Source organism: Polistes canadensis, unplaced genomic scaffold (assembly GCF_001313835.1).
Source record: "Polistes canadensis isolate GaletaPanama2010 unplaced genomic scaffold, ASM131383v1 scaffold_17, whole genome shotgun sequence".
In the NCBI taxonomy this organism is placed as follows: Eukaryota; Metazoa; Arthropoda; class Insecta; order Hymenoptera; family Vespidae; genus Polistes; species Polistes canadensis.
The window spans coordinates 1126031-1149260 of record NW_014569564.1 but is presented as its reverse complement, the minus strand read 5'-3'; the positions used below and the strand labels follow the sequence as shown (position 1 = coordinate 1149260).

General features: G+C 31.4%; 1 protein-coding gene and 3 non-coding genes across 4 annotated transcripts in view; all 4 read right to left on the bottom strand.

The window, feature by feature from the left end:
- LOC106793692 (mannosyl-oligosaccharide 1,2-alpha-mannosidase IA) overlaps positions 1-23230 on the bottom strand; it is a 306271-nt gene that overhangs the window by 178676 nt on the left and 104365 nt on the right. The gene's annotated exons all lie outside the window — the stretch shown is intronic.
- Trnar-acg lies at positions 10405-10477 on the bottom strand. The gene has a single exon. It is a non-coding gene; the product is annotated as a tRNA-Arg (tRNA).
- Positions 11359-11432, bottom strand: Trnai-aau. Its single transcript has one exon. It is a non-coding gene; the product is annotated as a tRNA-Ile (tRNA).
- Positions 11954-12027, bottom strand: Trnai-aau. The gene has a single exon. It is a non-coding gene; the product is annotated as a tRNA-Ile (tRNA).

Sequence of the window (23230 nt, the reverse complement as noted above, 5' to 3'; positions counted from 1 at the left end):
ATAGACCTGGAGCTTTTAAGAAGAGTCGATATCACTTTGGAAAGAGCACTTTAGTCACACCTGCTTTCGATCTTTCTGTCAGAATCCATCATTGTTGCTACTTATGGTGCCGAAGCATGTAGCTCTTGGTGTTTCTAACCGTACAACGCGTTGTCATTAGAGGCGTCGTTAGGAACAGCTGTGTTTTACATTGTTCCTTGATTTCTCGCCATCTTGAGAAAGCTACTTCCTTCTCTTCTTCCTCCTCTTCCTCCTTCTCCTCTTCTTCTTCTTCTTCTTCTTCCCTTTAGCCCTTTACCACTTACCCAACCAGCCCATCTATCGCGTTATCTCTTTCCCTTATCCCTCAGCCGATTCAAAATGAAGTGTATCGTTTGCTAGGAGAAGATGGGAAATGGGATCTAAGCGTTAACCGATAATGCACACACTATCGACTTGAATTTCCACGTGGGACACTTTACTTCCCTGACATATTGCTCTTTGGTTAAGGGTAAGGTGAGGATACCTTCTCGAAACACGATCGTGAAAGAGAGAGAGAGAAAGAGAAGTCTTTACATCGCGGTTTCCGTTTTGGGTTGAAAGCACCACGACGGTAGCGAGATGACATACGACCGCTCGTAAAACATTGTGAGAAAGCACCTTAAGGTTCGTAACTTGCTTCCGGAGGTATAGTCTTCTTCGTCGGGATAGAGGAGATTCAAAGATGATGCTGAAGAGTAAAGATTCCCTATATGCAAATATTTTGTTGTTTCTTGTGCTTTCTTTTTCTTTATGGTTTTCTTTATTTTCTTTTCTTTCTTTCTTTCTTTTATTGTAACCTGTAGTACGAGGTAAAGAAATCCTTATCGATTGGTACCAACACCTGCTTGTAAAAAGATGCGATAAATTTCTCGAGGATTTAAATCTCTTCAAAAGAATTTTAACATGTGGGTGTTTTTCTTTTTTTTTTTTTTTAATTGGAAAGTGAAAATTATAGAAACGTACTGGGTCAGAATATATGTTTGAATTATATTTGTTATTATTTTAAAAGAAGAAAAATAAAATCAAAAAAGAAACAAATAAATGCTAAATTTGTTGCAAAGTTTTATTGAATGATTAGAAACGAAAAAGACAATTCAATGGGGTAGTATTACGAGTAAGATCTATCAGCGATTTACGTACAGATAGTTTGAAGTTAGTTTGCGTGATTCGCGATAGTAAAACAGTGGTAGCCAGCCATTCACGGTATTTTCTCTCATTTCGAACGGCACGTGAATGCCGTTAGTACTAATTCCAAAGGGAACGGCTATGTTCACCAGTGATATTCGAGAAAACAAAAGTACCTGAAACTGCGATACCACCCATTTTCTTTTTTTTTCGATTATACTACGTGCTCACGACATTTTAACTCGTTTATCGTTGCCTTCGTCGTGAAAGGAACAACTAAAATAAATAAAAAACGAATAAGAAGTAGGAGTAGAAAAATTTCGTTTAGTCTGTGGACGACTGTTATATTTCTCGGTGCTAATCTACCCTATTCTTCGAGAGATAAGAAAAAAAAAAACATTAAAATGAAATGAATAAAGCTGATAAGGAAAATCGAGTAACGTTCAGGTAAGGTTTATTGATAAAAGTATAACGATGCGAATTGATTTTAAATAAAAACCAATGGTCCTTGATTTCTACATTTTTATAATCTTTTCGAACTTACAATCAAAGATTTTAAAGTATTATAAATTCTGATTATTGTGGATTTTAAAAATCTTTCAAATCTAATTTAAAATCTTTTTTTATTATTATTAATATTATTATAGGTATGCACGAATAATTATAAAAAAATTATATAAAAAATATAATCTCTCTGTTTGACATTGATATTCTATAAATTTGAATATAGATTAAAATTGTATATTAAATAAATATGCAAATAAATAAAGTATCAATTACTATATATATACACTACCAGACAATAACTTTAAAAAAAAAATAAAAATAAGAAAAAAATAATATCTTGAGTAATTCATTCAAAAACATTAAATTTTATTATTATATGAATATAATTACTAAGAGTATTTAATTTGTAATATTTAAGTATTAAAGTATAAAATGAATAAATTTCATCAGTCAGCATTATCGAACGCGTACTATAAACACACATAACAAAACAATTTTAATCAAAGCTTTTTCTTTCTCTGTATTTGTGTATATACAGAGCGTATAAAAATTGTAACTTACAATGGTTGTTCCAAAGCCTGAGGGCGCGATACAGGAAAAATTGAGGAAACCTTCCTTGTTTTTATCACCTGACCCAAGGTTTTAAACTAAAGTTAATGCGGTAAATGACATTTTCGTTAGCACTCAAAGAAGAGTTCATCTCGAGCGAATATCTACAATTTAGTAGTCTCTATCTCTCTCTTCTTTCATTTCTTATTTTTCCTAGAGAAATAAAACAAAAACAGAAATGAACAACAACGAAACAAACGTGCTCTTTAATGCTCGTTCCTTCAAAAGTATACAAAAAAAGAAAAAAAAAAGAAAAAAAAAACAGGAACAGGAAGAGCGCCGTGTTTTAAAAAATTTAACAGGATAAAAAAGAAGGGAAGGAAATTAAGATTGAAAAAAACTTAAGTAGATCAACGAAGGGAGCGAAACGATTTAAAAAAAAAAAAAATAAATAAATAAAAAGAAATTCGATCGAGATGAGTGAGATGTTAGTTAATTCGTTCATTCAAAAGAGAAAGAAAAAACGAAAAGTGAGAAAATTGTTGAAATTTGTTTGGTTCAGTAGAAAGGAGAAAGTAGGAAAAGGAGAAGGAGGAGGAGGAGGAGGTGGCAATAGCACGTGGAGGCTTCAGAGGAAACGTTCGAGGTTCGAAAGAGGATTTAATTCAATTTGAGGAGGAAGTTATCTAGATACTCGATAACGATTCTCGTATTTCGAAAGTAGCCAAGCCTTTATCTTACGCTCCTTTAGTCCGAACTACCAAACGCTTACTCTTCTATTACTCCTCTTTCTTTCTCTTCTTTTTTCACCTTTTATTTTTTTTTGATTTTTTCCTATCTATTTTTCTCTTTCGTAAGGTCAAAAGAGGATTTTCGACGAAATCGATAAAGTTTTCCCTCATTTTTTTTTTTCTTTTTCTCTCTCACTACGAGCCATCTCCACTGCGATTACCAAACCTTTTCAATGTATATGTGTGTGTGTATGCGCGCGTGCGTGTGTAAAAGAGAGAGTAAGAGAGAAAGAAAATTCTCTTCTTCAATTTTGTCAGAGATTCTAGACCGCCACGGTCTCGAACGTGGAAAGATTTAATCAACGTTTCTTTGTATATGCGGTTAGTATATGTGTGTGCATGTATGTAAAGAGAGGGGGGAAAGATGTCTTCCTCTACTACTTCTTCTACTTCTCTGTTACTACGATAAATCTCTTAATGACCGAGCTGACTCGAAAATCCGAATTTCCAGTTAGGAATCATCAAGAAGAGAGAGATAGAAAGATAGATAAAGTATGGGAGAGGAAGAGAGAGAAAGAGAGAGAGAAATGGAAGATGATCGTATCGACACCTGCGATGCCAATTTCCGGAAAATATTCTCCATCTCTCTAAAGCCCCCTCCCCTCATCATTTCACTTTCATCCCTTTCTATATATACATATATAGAATATATATCTTTTCGTCTATCGATCCTCGTTTCCATTTGAATTCAGTATAGCAGATATGTATCATGTAGATATACGAAGATTGATTGAAATTGACTGATAGCTAGTTAGATTATCAAATTAATATGTCCAATATGATTAGCTTTGATTTATTATAAATATATTAATAAAATCATACGTTGCTATCGTGTTAAAATGCATAATTCAATTATTTCATGGATTACTTTTTGAATTATATATACTTTAAAGGGTAAATATGAAAATATATAGATATACAAAAAGATTCTTCAAAGTTGGCTGTCAAATATATAGAGACAAACAATGTCGTTTAATTGTCTTAACTATGACAATATTCTTAAATATGTGAATACTTTCGTTTCTTTCGAACAAAAAATTGTCAATATCAGAACAATAATGCCTCAAAAATGAGTATCAGCCGCTAACGATCGTGCAGTTTTGTTGCTGCACGTTGAGTAGAAATACCGCTGCGGAAAACATGCCCGTAGCGAAAGTGTTAATAGTTTGGATATAATGAATCTTATCTTAATATTCCATCGAGAAATCTTCGAAACCATGACTTACTATATACTGAACAATATCACACGGCGTATAGTTATTATAACTGATTGAATAAAATGATTATAAATATTAATTCTTATTAACCAAACTATAGATATATTCAATCAATCTATATTATTATTAAAATGCTGTCTATGGAACGTCTATTTATGATCTTTTTTTTCTTTGAATATTCAGTTTGTTTATTCTCTTTTTCCAGTACCGATTATCCGATTTATTTATCAAAAGGTTTTACCCGTAAATAAATAAATATATAAACATACATTATAGGATAGAGGTAATATATACGTATATATAAAAATAATAAATGATAATTAGTATTGTCAAGTTTTCACAATTAAAAGTAAAAGTTTTTGCTGTATTAATGACATTCCTCCAAGCGATTTCCACCATTTTCAAAGAAGAAAATTTATGTACGATATCCAATATTATCGAGGGAATACTTGGCCATCCAACGACGAGATACCGTCGGTGATTTTCGTATGAAACGAGTACGACGATGAAAAACAGAACATGAGAGAGAGAGAGAGAGAGAGAGAGAGAGAGTGAGAGAGAGAAGCCTAGAGCAATGTTTACGAAGTATATAAAATCGTGGACACACCCGTGGCTATGCATAGTGATGCAAGAGTACCACGAAGTTACAAAGTAACGTTCTCATTTTTACGGGAAAAATTTAACCCTAAATCACAGACTCCGAATTTTTCCCTCGGGGAACAACTTTCTCTCTCTCTCTCTCTCACTTTCTTATTTTCTTTTTTCCTTCCATCCTTCCTTCCTTCCTTCCTTCCTTCCTTCCTTTCTTCCTTCCTTCATAATCTTTCTCTTCCTCTTCATCTTCGTCGGAGTTTCGATCTTTTGTCGTTTGATTTCTCAACAATATTGTTTAACTTTTTCTAACTTTTTCTAACTTTTCTGTTCTTTATCTCTAATTATTAATTATATGTTATGTATTGTTAGTTCTTTCTAACTGTTTCTTACTTATTGTTTCATCTCTAATTATTACTTATATCAGATACTTTTTATTTACTCGTTGCATAAAATATTCCAAGCTTTTTAATGGACGAAAAAGAAGCTCTCGAAAGAAAGATAACAAAATCTCGATGTTCCAAGAGAGTTGAAACAAAAAGAACAAAAATATTCATCCACCCCCCACCCTCATCCCACTCTGCTCGTTCATTAAAATGAAAGAAGAAGAAGAAGAAGAAGAAGAAGAAGAAGTAGAAACCGTCGAAAGGAAAACTCGACGTTAAAAATTATTTTCTTTAATACACGAGATGTTTAAAAAAGAAAAAGAAAAAAGAAAAAAGAAAAAAAAAAGAGAAGAAAATAATAAAAAGTAAAAAAGGAGAGGAAGGAGAAGGAAAAGATAGTAGTTCGAAAGATAATATTTTTCAGTTTTAATGTTTCCCTTTGAAACGTTTGAAAGTAGTGCGTAGATTTGTGAAGGACTCGAGACGAGAGTTTTTTCTCCGAGAAAAGAAAAAGCGAAACGAAGATATTCCTCTTCTTCTTTATCTTCCGTTTTCATTCCCGATCACACCGCCCTCTCTCTTCCGACAATTTTCTCTGGACTAGTCTTGTCCCCATCCTCATCCCCATCCCCATCCCCATCCCTTTCCATGCCCCCGTCCTCGCCCCTCACTCATCTATTCCCCTTCTATCTCGTATTGTGGAAACTTCTCGGTAAAAAAGATTCTCGGTTCGTCGGTATACCATCCGATATCATAGCTAGGATGAAAAGTACTTTACCTCCAATTTACGACCTTTGAATCGCGTTTCCTTTTCTCTGAGACTTTCGCACTTGTACCTATTTAGGTGACACTTGAAACTACTAAATTTCATTACGGAGACGATTCTCGTTGTCTGAAAGAAAAATGCGATAAAAACGTTTGTGCAAACTATTTTAAAAGCTTCTAATAAAAAAAAAGAACAAAATAAGAAAGAAGAAGATTCGCAATATAATTTTCTACGATTACATCCTGTATTATTAAATTAATTTGAAGATCGTTCCCATCTCTCTCTCTCTCTCTCTTTCTCTCTCTCTCTCATTTTTTTTTACTTTTTTATTAAATATGTATTATAAGATAATAATATTAAAATTATATAGACAATATGTGTGTATGTGTGTTAAATTATAATTTATAATAATTTATATTATTATTAAATATTAATTAAAAATATATTTGTATAGAGTGAAATCGAAAATTCATTGATACGAAATTAGAAATACGTAGCGTTAAGCTTGGTAAAGAACGATATCGATAAGGGGAGTAAGGTGTACACACGAGGAAAAGAGTATAAATGGGAAAACCATTGCCGGAAGTAAACTCACGTAATTTAGATCTCGTAACGCCGACAAAGCACGCGGCAACGTTTACCTCGTCCCAGGAGAACGTTCTTTGGTCTTTTTCGTGTTCCCGAGCTTCGTTATCATTTCTTCTTTCTTTTTTTAATTCTTTCTGTCTCTCTCTTTCTCTTTCTCTCTGTCTTTCTTTTTTTCTTCCTCTAGAGAATTAATAGCGAATTAGTTTTCTATCTCTATTTCTCTTTTTCCAGTTAACAACATACTGTTTGTGATCTCGAATAAAAAAAAAAAGAGAACCAAAAGACAATAACAACAACAGAATGTAAAAGAAAATGGGACAAGTTGATACAGCGAAATTATCTGGATATTTTATGTATGTACCTCCATTAGCATGAAATCTTCTAAGTTCATCCTTTAACTATTTATTATCTATATTTAAAATATTACATTTAATCTATAATTTTTTTTCTCTTTTTTACATATGTGAATCATTTATATAAAACTTAAGATAATAATATTTTTTTATTTTACATAATATATGTATGAATCACGTTGAAGTTTTATTTACAAATGTTAAAAAAAAAAAAAGTCAAAGTATATATTTTATCATATTTTTAATATTAAATATTAACATTGGAAAAATTACAAATCCGATCAACGTATCAATTTGTCCTGGTGTTTTTTATTTTCTAATATTTTTTTGATTTTTGTTTCTTTTTCTATAAGAAAATTTTCAAACGGACGATTAGAAATAAAATATTTGAACTATTTCTTTTAAATTTCTTTTTTACATTGAAAAGATAAATCAAACGAAAGACACTGTGCGTTACTGAACTTCCTCTTCCAGTGTCCTGGAACCAAGCCAAAAATAGGAGAAGGAAGGTAATGGTAGGAGCATACGCTAAAAGTAGATCCTTTTTCTTCTCTCGATGTAGCGTCTCGTTTTCGGCATCTTTAGAAACGCCATTCCATCCAGGATCATCCACACGTTCTTTCGAACGCGTTCTCCTGAGAGCACATATCCTTAAATAGGTCCACCCTTTTCTCGTAGAAAGGTGCAACTATATATACATAGATATATATATATATATATACATAGATATATATATATATACATGTATATTTATGTATGTATGTGTGCGTATGTACTGGGTGGACCAGATAAAATGTTCAAAACTTATTTTAATCAAATCTTTCTTTCTTTTAAAAGAAAAAAAAAGAGAAAAAAAATATTTTTATTAAATATCAATTTATCAATAAAAAAAAATTAAGTATTATCAAAATATCAATTAATTTATATTACATATTACTTTTGATAATACTTAATCAAAAAAATCAACATACTTTCTTTTTAACTAGTAATTATAATAAATGTAAAAACGTTAACCTATTTTTAACAATATTAAATATATAATCATAATAAGTTTTAATGAAAGTAATATTCGTGAGATTACGTGAGCGAGTTAGTATATACAGGGTGTTTTAAAATATATAAGAAATATTTGAAAAGTTTCAACGTATTTGAACGATAAAAAAAACTTTGCATATAAACATGTATCCTATTCTAACTTTGTTTTCGAGTTATAGGGAGTATTGTATGATAATATGTAATAATTCTTTCTTCGGACGGATGTAGTAAAACATTGTCAGTGACAAAGATTCTTGGTGGAAGAATAGGAAAAAGTTTTTCGAGTAAATCCAAGCAACATCTGGACATATCGATAAAGTAAGACAGTCATTGGTAAAACATCCGCAAGTTTGTATTCCCGTAAGAGGAAGTAATTTGAAAGATTTCTTTTAAAAGTATAAAAGTAGACATAGTTTATTGAAAATCAAATTGCACTATAACTCGAGAACAAAAACAGACAAATTTAACAAATGTTTGAGCTAACATTTTTATCTTTTTTTTTTTCTCTTGACAATTTGAACTTCGTATATTTCGAAGTAAATTATATCCTTGAAAATATTTCTCATTTATTTTAAAACACCCAGTATATACATGTAAATGTATGTACCTGTATGTAGTATACTTGGTACGGTAATGAAACGGTCTCGGAGACCTTTCGCGTAGGAGGTGAAGCGAGTTTTATCATGCCGAAACTGGAGAAGGTTAGACTAAGGTAGAAGGGAGAAAGAAACTAGCACCGAAGGAAGAAAAAAAAATAGCAGAGCCACGATAACGGCATATTTACCCGTACATACGTAAATGCGTAAATGCATACATACATACATACATCAAAGAAGCAAAGAGGAAAGAACACGTAATGGAATCCCTTTTTAGAGTGCTTGCTTACCAAACTAATTCCTTAATTTCTTCTTTTTCTTTTCCCCTTTTTCTCACCCCATTCAGTTCATGTTTAACAAAAATTTGCATTTTCAAATAGGAAAGATGATTGAAATAAAATTGATCTAATTTATCTATGCACATGTAATGCGTAATAAAACGTACATATTATTTATATAAGTTTGCATAAATAAATATTAAATCGATTTATTAAATATTATTTATATATATAAATATATATTTTCTAATAACACGTATATTAATATAAAACAAAGAAAAACGACACTTTATATTTTCAGGGTAATTTTTAAAGAGGAAAATATTTTAAATAGATATTTGTTAACATGTGTCATTTTGTGTTAGAAGAAAGTTCTTTATTATAAAAAATACAAGAAGAACAACAACAACAAAAAACACAATACTTTGTATACTTTATTAAATTTAAAAGATAAAAAAAGGGAAACATTTTAAGGAAAAGATTTCTCTCTTTCTCTCTGTTTCCCTCGTTAGAAAGACTTTCTCGTGTAGTGCAAAATCGCGTCGGTTCAACTTCCGTTTTAAGAAACGCCATTTTCTTCTTAAATAGACCGTGCGAATAATTAAGTTTTCCGCATAAAAAACAGCGAGATATCTCGTTAATAATACATGAAGCATCCTCACTGGTAATTTCGAAAGACTCAACTTCTTTTCTCCGTTATTTTATATACATTTTCTTAATGGTGTGAGCTGGTTTTTAAATATTTTTTCTCCCCCTCTTTTTTTCTTTTCTCTTTCTATTCCTTTTCCCTATTTTTTTTTTTTTTTCATGGATTTTCAGTCAACTTGTGATATGCTCGGAAACAAGAGACGATCCTATTTCGTCGAAAATACTACTCTTTCTACGTTTTCCAAAAGGTTTCCCAAGGGAGCTATATTTTTCTTAAATTTTTAAAGAAGCAAGAAAACAAAGGGGTAAATAGACAAAGTTTGGAAATAGTGGCACATATATATAAAGTTCTGAAAGATCGATATGTGTTGATGTTGCTACAGAAAAACAAGTTGCGTTCCCTTCTCTTTACTGGAGATCTGACAAGGAAAATTATGTGTTAAGTAAAGTATTGTTAAAAAACCGTGTTAACAAGGGAGACTGAAAGAGTATGCAAGAAAAGGGAGAACAAGAAAAAGTTTCTATGATCAAGGAAAATATCTTTCCAACTATAGAAACAAAATTTTAATGCAACTTCATATTTTTACTCTCTGAATCTTCAGATCGATGCAGTAAATAATAAATAATAATAAATTAAAAATAAAATACTATAATATAATAATTTGGTGCCTTGATATAAATTCATTACACCAAAATCGCCATATTTTCTCGTCAAGGAAATCGACAGTTGCCTGAAAGATAAACCAAAATCGTCGAAAGTAGTTAAACTATTTTCGAAGAATAACACAAATGTATGATTATCTTATTTATAAATATATACTAAATTTGTTGAAAAAGAATCGAATTGATTGCTACATCTATAATACAAATATTTATTATATAACAAATAACTATAATAATAAATCAGAGTTTTCATAATTGCATGTGAATTTAAAATAATAAAAAATTATATTCGATCCTGCCAGGATTCGAACCTGGAATCTTCTGATCCGTAGTCAGACGCGTTATCCGTTGCGCCACAGGACCGTTAAGGTCTGGAATTAAACATAACTAATGGAGTTCCATAAATTATAAGAAAATTGCAGAAAAATTAACTCTAATTGCCACAACACATACATCAGGAGGAACAATATGATGTCACATTACCTTTTACTATCATTGTACTTCATCATATGCGTTATGTTTCACAAGTAAAGCCAAATTACACATTTTGTTGCGTCTCTAATCTTATCTAACTTAACTTAACCATATTAATTTATTCCTTATTGTACCTCGATATGACAAAGTTAGCTATAATTCAATGAAATAAAAATCGGACGCATAAAAAACAATTAATTATTTATCATTAATTAGTTTGCGTGTATCATAGGAGTAACCGGTACATTCGGTATGCTCTTGTTCTGGAAAAAAACAAAAAAAATAGGTTATATCAATAAAGGTCAGAAAATGTTTCATTACTACCAATAAGTCATAAGATTCACGTATGATCTTATTGTTAGTGCATTTCAATTAGATTTATTTGCTAAAATTATGAAACACTTTATTGACATTTCCTCACATAATACGTTCAAAATGTTCACATTCTGCCTGAATGCAGTTCTCATTTTCGTAGCTCGTCATCTACTGTAGTTCCGAATATGCTTCTATTAATGGTAAGTACGATAATCCATTTGCGATTGTTTAATATATTTATTACAACAACATAATTCAGCAGTTACGGTTAAATATTTGAAGATAAGGTTGCAATTATTTCAGATTTCATTCCAGCAAATAAAATAAGCATAGTTGGACTAAATAAAAAATATAGAATTTGTATAGAAAATTAATCAACATTGTAAATTTTAATTAATATTACAAGTATATTTTATATTATGCAAAAATGTTAAAAAAAAAAAGGAAAAAAAGGTTGGCCCATGGGGGGATCGAACCCGCGACCTTCGCGTTATTAGCACGACGCTCTAACCATCTGAGCTAATGGGCCATTGTGACAAGGGTGCTTTAGTTAAAAAACTGATGTCCCATACCTCATTGTAAATATTACATATTTTATAATTATTATCAAAAAAACAATAAAAACTATACTAACTACACACTAAGAACTCGCGATCTATATAATTCAACAATCTTTATCTGTCTGATTGATTTATCGTTTTCGGGCGTTTTTGGGTGTCTGTTATTGACATGACAACACATAATGTAAATCACGTAATTTTTTAGTTACGGAATAATAATGCAACCAATAGCAGAAATACAACATAGTCCCATTTTTTCGAAGAAAAAGCGAAATCTAAATATTTAAATTTTCTCATAATCTTATTTATAACTTTTATACAGAATTTTTATACCTCATATATTTATTAATATAACTTAGATTTTATATAATCTTATTTATAATTTTTATATTTATAACATTTATAAATAAATAAGATATCTTATATTTAAAATTTGACAAGATAAAAAATACCATTTATTTTATATATAAAAAAGATAAAAAAAAAAATTTGGCCCATGGGGGGATCGAACCCGCGACCTTCGCGTTATTAGCACGACGCTCTAACCACCTGAGCTAATGGGCCGACGCACATACACGTACTATAAGATGGTATATTTCCGCGACCTTTAGTTTTATGTCTTTTAGCTTTAAAGTCCGTGGCCAGTAGGCAAAAAAAATTTTATCAAAGTCCAAATTTCGTCCAGTCAATCTCTCATACATACTTACATTACATTAACTTCCTGATTGACGCCATAGGAATCGCTGCTGAACTTAATTAGTCTCCCTCTAATGTAATGTAAGTATGTATGAGAGATCGACTGGACGAAATTTGGACTTTGATAAAAATTGTTTTGCCTACTGGCCACGCGCGAGCCTCTTAAGCTATTTATTTAATATTTATTTAATATTTATTTAAAAAAAGAAAAATTTATTTTTTGTCAAAAAAGCACAATCTCATCAATATTTTCTACGTCCAGGGATTATAAATAAAAAATATTAAATAAAAAAAAAAATATCGGCCTGTGACGGGAATCGAACCCACGACCTCCGCAATAGATCAAGCGCGATGCTCTACCTACTGAGCTAACAGGCCTTATCGAATCTGATTGCTTTAACACATTAACAGCCGCCGACGTACGAGACATTCAACGCCTGAGCGCCGGCACCGTAGCGGCCACTTAACGCCCCAACGCTGATCATTGAATATCCCCAAAAAAAATATTTAAAACATCGGCGTAACCATAGCAAGTTAATAAAAATCGATGTGTAAGATACTCATACCAGCAAAAAAAAATCCACACATCGAGCAAAAACCCGCTTCATCCCGCGGCCGGGACTCAAGCGCAAGACTCGGAAATCCGCGTTTTCGCGGGACAAGCGCTCAAGCGCAAGACTCGGAAATCTGCGTTTTCACGGGACCGGCTGTTAATGTGTTAACCCCTTAGCCTATAACCACGAGTCTGACTCGTGGTAAAGAATTTGTGCCATAAGTGAAAACCACGAGTCTGACTCGTGGTAAAGAATTTGTGCCATAAGCGAAAACCACGAGTCCGACTCGTGATAAAGAATTTGTGCCATAAGCGAAAACCACGAGGAGTCCGACTCGTGGTGAGTATATATTTTGCGCCAGTTTGGGTATAGGGCTGAACAGTTGAAGAATGGGCATGGCGCGCGACGACTCTCTTGTTTATTATGGCACGCACAATTGGCAGATATCGTGTAGGCCAAGGGGTTAAGATAGTATATATTCTAATAGATTTTAATTTGTGTTTATAGAAATAAAAATATTAAATACAAAAGAAAATATATCGGCCTGTGACAGGAATCNTAATTTGTGTTTATAGAAATAAAAATATTAAATACAAAAGAAAATATATCGGCCTGTGACAGGAATCGAACCCGCGACCTTCGCAAATAATGAGCTACCAACTGAGCTAACAGGCTTTGTTAAAAATGTTTACTTTAAGATAGTATATATTCTTACGGGTAAATTCAACCTGTGTATAAAAAATTATGACTAATGGATACACTTATAACTGAACAACTTACATTGAAAAGCTCTTGCGAAAGAAACCAAACTGCAAGGTGAATAAAAATCACTTCGTTGACGTACCTGTAGGAAATAACAATTGCTAAATCTAACTGTTGGTAATATTTGTTTATAAAGAAAAGAAAGAAAAAATAAACACTATCTTTAAGATCTATTATCGGACCAACCACAGAAGAGATTTGTGGTTCCCATCCAAAACGAATTCTCATCCACTACGAAGGTCAATTCAAAGGAACGGTGAGGAGAGAGTCGAATTGAGTTACCACCCAAGTAGTAGAATTTGTCGTTGATTGTTCGTGGTTTCGAAGATAGTTTCAATGGTCTCTAAAGTCGTCCTGCACCTTCACGGTGATCCTGATCGAAGCAAACTTACAACAGGCAGTGCACAAATTGCATCGACCGAATGCAAGAACCACTAATTATCTCGTTTCTCTTATTGTATTCTAATGGCAAGAACAGGCTCTTTCGAAATACCGTATCCTTCGTCGAACGCCAACAACTTTATTACCATTTGCATATTAACGTAACGCATAAATAAAATCGATGAAAATATTAATAAAAATTTTGTATCTACAAATAAATCTTAATTATCCTTATTCTGTGTGCATAAAATTGTCTTAATATTTGGGATAATATTATATTAAATTTCATCATCTGATAAATATTTATTAACTACCTTTAATATATATATAGTTACAATATATACAGATACAAGTGTCTTAATTAATTTTCTATTATATTAATATTTATCGTTAAGTATGCATCTACAGTGGCGATTTACATCATTCAAGTACAATGTTCAATTTACATAAGACCCAAGACACGCTACTGATAATAAAATTATTAATAAGCATGAGAGGGCGGCTCTCCAATCGAACTTGGAAAATTTAAGAGTAACTGCTATTACTTATACATTTCTTTGAGTTACGTCGTACTAACACGCAAACATAAAATCTTCTTTTGAGAAACACGAGTTCCTCTTTCTTTCTCTCTCTCTCTCTCTCTCTCTCTCTCTCTCTCTCTCTCTCTCTCTCTCTCCTTTTTTATCCTCTTTAAAATTTTTGCTCACAGTGGCACGAAAGAACCGAGGAATATGCGAAGTTGATTCGCCCGCGAAACCGCCTTAATTTTGTTTCCGAGCCCGCGGCGTTGATTCGAGATAATAAATCTTTACTCGGTGGCACTTTGTACCTTTGCTGCCGTGATCTTTTCGATGCGCCTCCTCGTTTATTCCTTACTACTTACGCATTCTTCAATTTTCTGCTTCCAACGTGCCAACGATTTCCTTCCTCTCTTTTATACTAAATTATAATCTTTTATAATCTTTTCAAGTATTTCTAACTTTGGATCTAAATAAGTAAGTGTTATTAATGATTTCATTTAAGACTGTGTAAAATAAACGTAATTCCGTTATCAATTTTTACAAAAATTATGAAATATTTGGTAGTAAATTTAAAGTTTAAGTTTTATGAAAAAAATGTTGAAATAAAATAAAATTTAAACATAAGTTTGTAATCATATTTGTGTATACACCTGAATTGAAATATTTAATTTTTATGACAATTAAAAGGTATCTAGATTTAAATTACAATTGTAAACAGCAACCTCAAAAAATGACTTTTTTTTAATTACAAAACGTTTATTAATTTAAAAAGCAGAAATCAATTGGTACAAATCGATTAAAAAATATCATCCAGTGGCACTTAAAATCCCTTATAGAACGAGTAACACAGTCGAGTCGTACATACGTTCCTAATTACCAACTGCCGTCCATTACCCCCACAAAGCACTGTAATTGTGGCGAACGTAATTCGTGAAGCCGCGCCTAACTAAAGACAGTGTCCAAGAGAAATTTATCACTTAAAATCATCGCCATAGGGCCTTGCGAAATTAAAGAGAATTCACGTACTCTTGCTCACGAAACGTGAAGCTCACAAAGACTCGTAATTAATAAATTGATATTCAATAAGAATTCGATAAGAATTGTTAAATCAATGATATAGGATATTAAATATTTGTATTAATTAATTTTATATGTTGTACATTCTCTGACGTTATTGGAAATACCACAGCCGGCGCCCCTGAAAAAAAGAAATAAGATAAGAAAGAAAAAGATGAAAAATAACGATTTACGTGACGTAGCCTTTTCGATGTTTTTTGCTCTAGACATTTTTTTGTTAAACATAATTTAACAAGCGTTTAAAGTTGTTAAATCCAAAGCAGATAGCTTGTTAGCAGCCAAGACACAGATGCTAACAGATTACGAGTAGTTTTAAGAAGAAAACGATGACGTCTTGAAAGGGAGGAGGAGTCAGACCCTTTCGAACGATTCTTATGGTTGCAATTATGCGGTATAATTATCTCCGTCGGTCTAGTCAACCTTTTTCTCGATACGAAAGTGGTTAGTGGCACGACCGTGTAAAGGCACTACTTTCGTTATTATCTACCATGTGGAATGTTCGCATCCGGACGCATCCACGATCGTAATGTAACTACGATGATTACAGTGATTCAATGTGCTTGCAGACGCAAAACAGACCCTTAGAAATGTTCTACGGTAAATTGTAATCAAGTATAGAAAAATACGTGGGAATTATAAAGTCGTGCGCTGTTAAGAAAGTAAATAAGTACCATGATTATAAGTCCAGAGATGTTAATGTTAGAGAGATTAGGTGAGAAAGAGAGAGAAAGAACTTAATGATATTAGAATTAATGAGTTTCTAAAATGTTCATTTTTTCTTTTCATTTTCTAAACAAGTAAATGAAGTATATTTATTTAACGAAATATAATAATGCATATACTTCGACTAAATCGACTAAATTTCTTTCGCGATCGATTTCAATATAACCGAAAAGAGAATCAATTTATTTTCTCAGAACAATTCGATTTGTGATGTAACGTGTTACACCGTAGACGTGTTGGGCCTGTTAATTAATTGCACGAAATTTATCGCGAAGCAGCAGCACCCGGCTATGTTGGAACTGATCGCTAGTGGTAGGAATGAGAAAGAAGTGTTTGAGTGGTCGTGATGATAGTGGTGGGGGTAGGAGATACCTCGAACCCCAGCTACGATCACGGCTATTTGATATGCCGCGACACTCAAAACTCGTACATCACACTTAATCGTTGAATATGGAACAGACAGAGCCGGCGGTGGCATCCGGCATGCATATTTAAACTGCAATTGTACCCCGTTAACTATTGTCGGCACGCACACTCCCAGAAATTCCCTATTAGACTCCCTGGAAGCTCATTTTTTTCAAATATCTCGAATACCCTAAAGAGAGAAAAACGAGAAAGAGAGAGAGAGAGAGAGAGAAAGGAAGAACATAATATTTTCTATCTCTATAAAATTATATTTTCCGCTGAGGAACTTTATTTTCCTGACCCTTTTTCGTATCTTATGATTTTTACAAATCGTGTACTTAGGTATACGAATTTTACTTTTATCGAACTCAGGATAATATGCTGTCTAATTTATTGTACCATAAATAATTGTTGACTTATTTATTTATTACGAATCTATGCATATCATTTATATAAGATTTATTACATTGAAAAATTAAATTAATTATATATTAGAATTTATAGGGGGGTCTAAGAATTGAAAGAAAAATATTAAATTTACTATAATACTGTTTTTTATAAATTAAAGTCTCGATCGTTTTTCATGATTCCATATTGATTTTATCGTAACAAATTTATACGCAATTTTTTTATTTTTTATCTTTTCTTTTACATGTAAATATACATGTACGAATACGAGCGCACGTGTACGTACATACGAGAAAGCATATTTTTAAAAAGAGTTTGGAAGAGAGAAGAAAACGTGGGACCGGTCAGGCCTGTATACAACTCAAAAGGTGAATTTATTGACTGGCGGGACCGATAAATTCTTTCGAGCTCTGTGTCAGGACGCAATGGCAGACGTTATTGAGCCATTAAATCGTGATTACCCGCGTGTTATTGGCTGCGGTGACACGTAGAAGGTACGTTCTTTTAGTTCTACTACCCTTTCCTTTCTCTCTTTGTTCTTTTAGCTTTACCAATCATTTCCATCGTTATGATCCTTTCGTATTTTCTAATTATTAAACCTTTTGGATGAAATTAATTTTATTTGAAAACAAAATTATTTTTATTTATTTTCTAAAAAATTATTAAAAGTTTGAAAATATTTCTTTTATTTTTCATCAAATTTCATACATTCAATACATTTTATATATCTTATTATTATTTATATGTGAAATCTAAATATTATTATTTTTAATAATTTAAAATTACAGAATAAAATATATTATGTCGGAAAAAAGGTTTCCTCGTATTTTTCTGATTAATTATTTTAACGACGAAAAGACTGGATATGCAATATAAAAAGAACTTGTTCCACTTTTTCATTCATATACGAAGAAACATTTCAGTTAGAGACGAGTATGTTTAAAAAAAAAATTAATTTCAATAAAAATCTTGATCATTATTTTATCAAAGTACTTACTAAAAAAAAAAAAAAAAAAAAACATTTAAAAAAGATGAAAATTGTTAAGCTAATCACGTTGCAAACTATTTTCATGAAAACACGTTACCCAGAATACTAACTAAATGACACAAAAGGCGGACACGTTTGAACGCAAACGAATCTCGTCGAATAATAGAAAGGAGAAATCCTGGGAACGATTTAACGAGCACCGCTAATGACAATATCTTTGATAAATGTTTTATTCGGTCTTTACGAAAGAGAGAGAGAAATTACGTTGATGAGCTTCATTTGTAGTCGACTCGTCGTTCGCCTTCCGTTTATCATCGTTCGCAAAACGATTTGACGTATCGTTCGATAAAGTAAAAGGTCGTTGGAAAATATATCACTTCGTCGTTCTTTTCGTCTTGATTAATACCAATTCGAGACACCAATGACGTTTCATCGTCGACGAAAATTTTATTAGCTGTTCATGATAGAAAATTCCATTCCAAAAAATATGGAATATTAACCACGAGGATCCTATTCAATTTGAAGATTTTCATTTATTTTGGCCTTCAAATGATTTCCATTGTTATTAAAACAATTCAATTACAAATTAGTCATATAAAAATATACGTTTTAGTTTAACGTGATTGTTATAATTATTGGTAATTATTTAAATGTTCCAAATGAAATCTAAATTATTTAAAAATAACTGATTTTTAAAAAAATATCAACGTTATGATATTCGTGCTATTATCATAATTGTATGTTCATTAAATATATAATAATAAATGTAATTGTAAGAAAATGTAAAAGTCCATAGAAACCTACTCTATCATAATACCGACATTAATGATAACCGATAGGTTTACCACGTTGAAATCATTGACGAACGATTACGAGCGATGTCTGCCATGATATCAGATTAAACGATCGTTCGCATACGACGCGAACACGATCGTGCTGTACGATAGCACGTGAAACAGACGTATGTCGTATATCGATGGCTTACATAAACATGACTACGTTTGAATTTCATTTGTAAAGGCACATTATACGTGAATGAAATAAAATGATTATTTTTCAAAATTTAATATATCACGCTTTTCGTTCGAGTTAATCACATATAAACTATTAGATTATTATTCTTCATAATATAAATTACATTTAATATTAATTACACGATAAAATTTATTTTCAGGCAAGTTAAATTAGTGAAATTTTTCAAACGTTTATAATAAGGAAGGTTATTGTGATACCATCTATAGTATTTGAACAATACGGAGAAGTCTGGTAAGCGGAATGAAATGAGAAAAATAGCGAAAGAAGGAAAGTAATCGGTACGTTTGAAGAAGGGATATCGAGAGATAAAAGGGCTGAGAATATAAGAAAGGTAGGCCATGCGTCTTAGGATAAATTACTGTCTTAGTAATAACGTGCGGCCACTTTACCGATGGCTAATGGTGAATTATGCGCCGTTTATGTCCCGTAAAAGCTCGCGGGAACGCGCCAAGGCATTTGTCGCGCCGCGTGCAACGCAACTTTTATTTTCTACCAATAAAACGGACCTTCCTGACTTTTATCACGTTTCTACTTGCCACTCTTTCCTTTTCGTACCTTAACGAATCTCCGAAAGATTTACTATTTTAATCTAACCTTCGCTTATAATCGTTTTAAACAATTAATTGCGTTAGAATGCCTCTGATTATATTAATAAAAATTATATAGCATGAAAGTTATATTAATATTATTTATGAAGTGGAAAAATAACAACTATTTTAAACGTCCATACAATAAGTTATAATTAATTTTATCACATATTATTTAACTATATATATTATAATTACATTATTATAGGTTATAATCTAATATAATTTAATAACATTATTAGCTATACTAACAACAAAATAATATAAAATAACTCATATTGGATAAACATTAATTTAAACGAATCAACAATTAATATTTTCTCCAAAAAATAAAATAAAAATAAAACTCAACACAAATACAAATAAAATATAATATAAGAGACTTTAAACTGGCGACTGTATAGTTTTCTCTCAAGCTCTATTATATATATATATATAAAATAAAAAAAAAAGCAATTGATCTAAAAAACTAAAAGCAAAGGAAAACTTTTAAAGCAAATATTTGACGAATACAAAGCTTTTAAGGATTCCATAGAATGTAATCTCCATGCATTCGGGCCGAACGATTTCTTTCCTCTTTACATAAACTGCAAGGCAAGCACCAATATGCGTTTCCATATCTATGATCCGATATTTTCTAGCGACGACGATGTTATGCATCCGTTTCTTAGCAACATATGTAAATAATATCCCTGGACTCATATCTCCTATAGCCTCCATATTCGTATAATGCAGAGAATCGAGATGCTGTACCTACCCGTCACGTGCTCATAGCAAGAGGAATTTGTTTTACATCCACTTCGACGGCCTCTTCCGAAAGACACTGTGCTTCGAGACATTTCCACGCTGGAATATCGACCGCAATGTTACCATGATCATATTTTTATATACATTACTTTACATTTTATTTAAACTTAATTCTTTTCCAAATATAATCTTTCGAAAGATTATATTTGTTTCACACACATTGGATAATTTCTAAATAATTTCAAATCCTAATATATGACAAACTTTCGAAATAACTAATTTTACATTTTCCTTTATTATTTTAATCGTAAAATTAATTGAAAATTTGTTTGTTAATTGTTATTACGAAATTAAATGAATTATTGTCGTAATAATAAATACGATAGATATAATAGGTAGTTAATAGTTATAAAAATTATTTTTATTTTTTGAAGTGAAACTTCTTAGGCGACGTTAAGGTAACGATAAAATTTTATGAAATGACATAAAAAGAGAGGGAAATAAAATCTACAGTCCATAGACAGTTGAACGAGATTATGGAAGGTTTTATTGGTAGTGTGGTATGTGTATATATGAAATACATCGATCGATAGTTATGGCGAGATGCGTTTATTTTATGAAAAAATGAATGGAGTTGTATCATACCTTAAAAGTGTACGATATACTTCAAATTATTGATAATTAATCGAAGGAAATGTTATATTGTAATTTAAAAGCAAGGAATATTAATTCGATGTATTGTTTTCTTCGAAATCTACCGTTAGACTGACTCATTGTGTTCTCTAAAGGTTCCTGTATTGAATGTATTTTATATAACTTTCCGAAGAATACATACGTATAACGAAAATAATATTCGAAAAATCATATACACAAAAATCAATAAAAAAATTTTAACTGACTTTCATAGAGGATAATCTGTCAGTTTATTGTTGGATTTCGAAGAGGACGGTACGTTGAACTTATACTCCGTGCTTCAAAACTACAATATACATTTCTTTCGGTTAATTAACAATCATTTAAGGTATGTCTTATACTCTAATGTACTCTACTAATATTTAAGATTGTGTTTTAATTAAAATATATTTATTTTAACGTTCCTGACCAATAGTAACTTCGAGTTGAAAATTTTCATTTAATAAAATATTAGATCGTAATTGTATATTAATAGATATATAACTTTTAAACAAATGTTCTTCAACCTAAACACATTATATGAATATTTTTCAAATAAAAATTTATTAACCATAAGGATGTACGATTTGAAGGGACACTCATTCTATATATGAATCAATTGATTATTTTTCACCTAATAATACGAGATTATTTACCTACTAACTCTCTCTTATTTTTTGTCTCACTTATTAATTCAATTTTTTCGCACCTAAGAGCGACATGTTTTATGCGATAAACGACAATCCGAAAAGAGTAAAAGTAGGAGTACACAAGATAGAAAAATCTTTGCTAGACTTGGCATGGTGACGTTTCACAACGAAAACAAATAAATCCACGTGGACCGCACGCGAGAGAGAGATAAAGGGATGAAGGAAAGGGAATAAAGGAAAAGGAAGATAGACGCATAGTAAAAGAAAGAGAGAGAGTCAGTTTTACTGAACGTGCAAGAATTTATGAAGTCACTCCCTTCGCCGTGTGCCTTCCGTCTGGGAATTCGTCCGAATAGTCTAAGAAAGAAAAGGGGGAGGTAAAGAAGGGAAAAAGAATATAATAGCGGACCAGAAATGCACAGAAAGTCGTATCGAATGCGCGTACATATAATATATAAATATATATATATAAATATTATATATTTATATGAGTTTTTATGTAGGTAAATATTAACAACAGTTCGAAAAACATTTCATATTAATTTTTTTATTAATTATTTTTTCCTTATCAATTAATTACGCTTATAAAATATATTATAAAGATTTTAACTTTTGAATGCTCTATAATAAAATTATTATTTATTTGTGACTAAATAAATTATGTATATATATATATATGAGTTATTTATAGAATAATTTATATTAGTATAAATACAGGTAGCCCTCCGGTTTCGCTCTAACACGATAGGAAAATTGCGAAAGCCTTCGTAAAACACTGTACTTCCACAGCATTGAATAACATGATCTTTGCTTAACATATTTAAAAACTAAATAACTGTAAAATTATGACGCTGAAGAATAATTAACTCTGATTCTCATATAACACGGTTTTATACAACACAGTATTTTCTAGGAATTTATCTATCCTTGTATAGAAGATTTACCTGCACATTACATTTAAGTAAGACTATATAAATATCGATTATTGTTAGTAATATTGATTTTATTTTGAGATTTGATAATAAAATTAAAGTATATTTAATTCGTCCATAAAAGAAAATTCGTTCAACATGATTTTGATTGTTTATATTTTTCGTTTTTTTTTCTTTGATGTTCAGAAAAAAAGAGGTTGTATTTAGCTTTTCTTTTATATAGATACTCATACTCATAATAATTTCCTCAAGTTACGTATGTATAGTTCGGAACAAGGCCGTATGTCGAATATCGAATTCGTCGGATCGATAAGCGAGGGAAATACTGCGACGGCACTACGAATGGCAATAAATCATTTTATTTCGATAGTGGATAAAATGAAGCGGTCACGAACAAACGTCCGCAGCAACGCCATAGGCACGGTGCGCAATCTCCAGACTGAAATTGCGTGTAAACGAGAACGAATTAATTCGGAGGGTCGGCTTACCCCGGCATCGTTGCTGAAATGTTTCTCTCTTGATCGTCTCACTCTCTCTCTCTGTTCGCTTGCTTGCCTGCATTCCATATCAATACTATCGTTTCTAAAAAAAAAAAACAAAAAAAAAAAAAAAAAAAAACATTTAAAAAA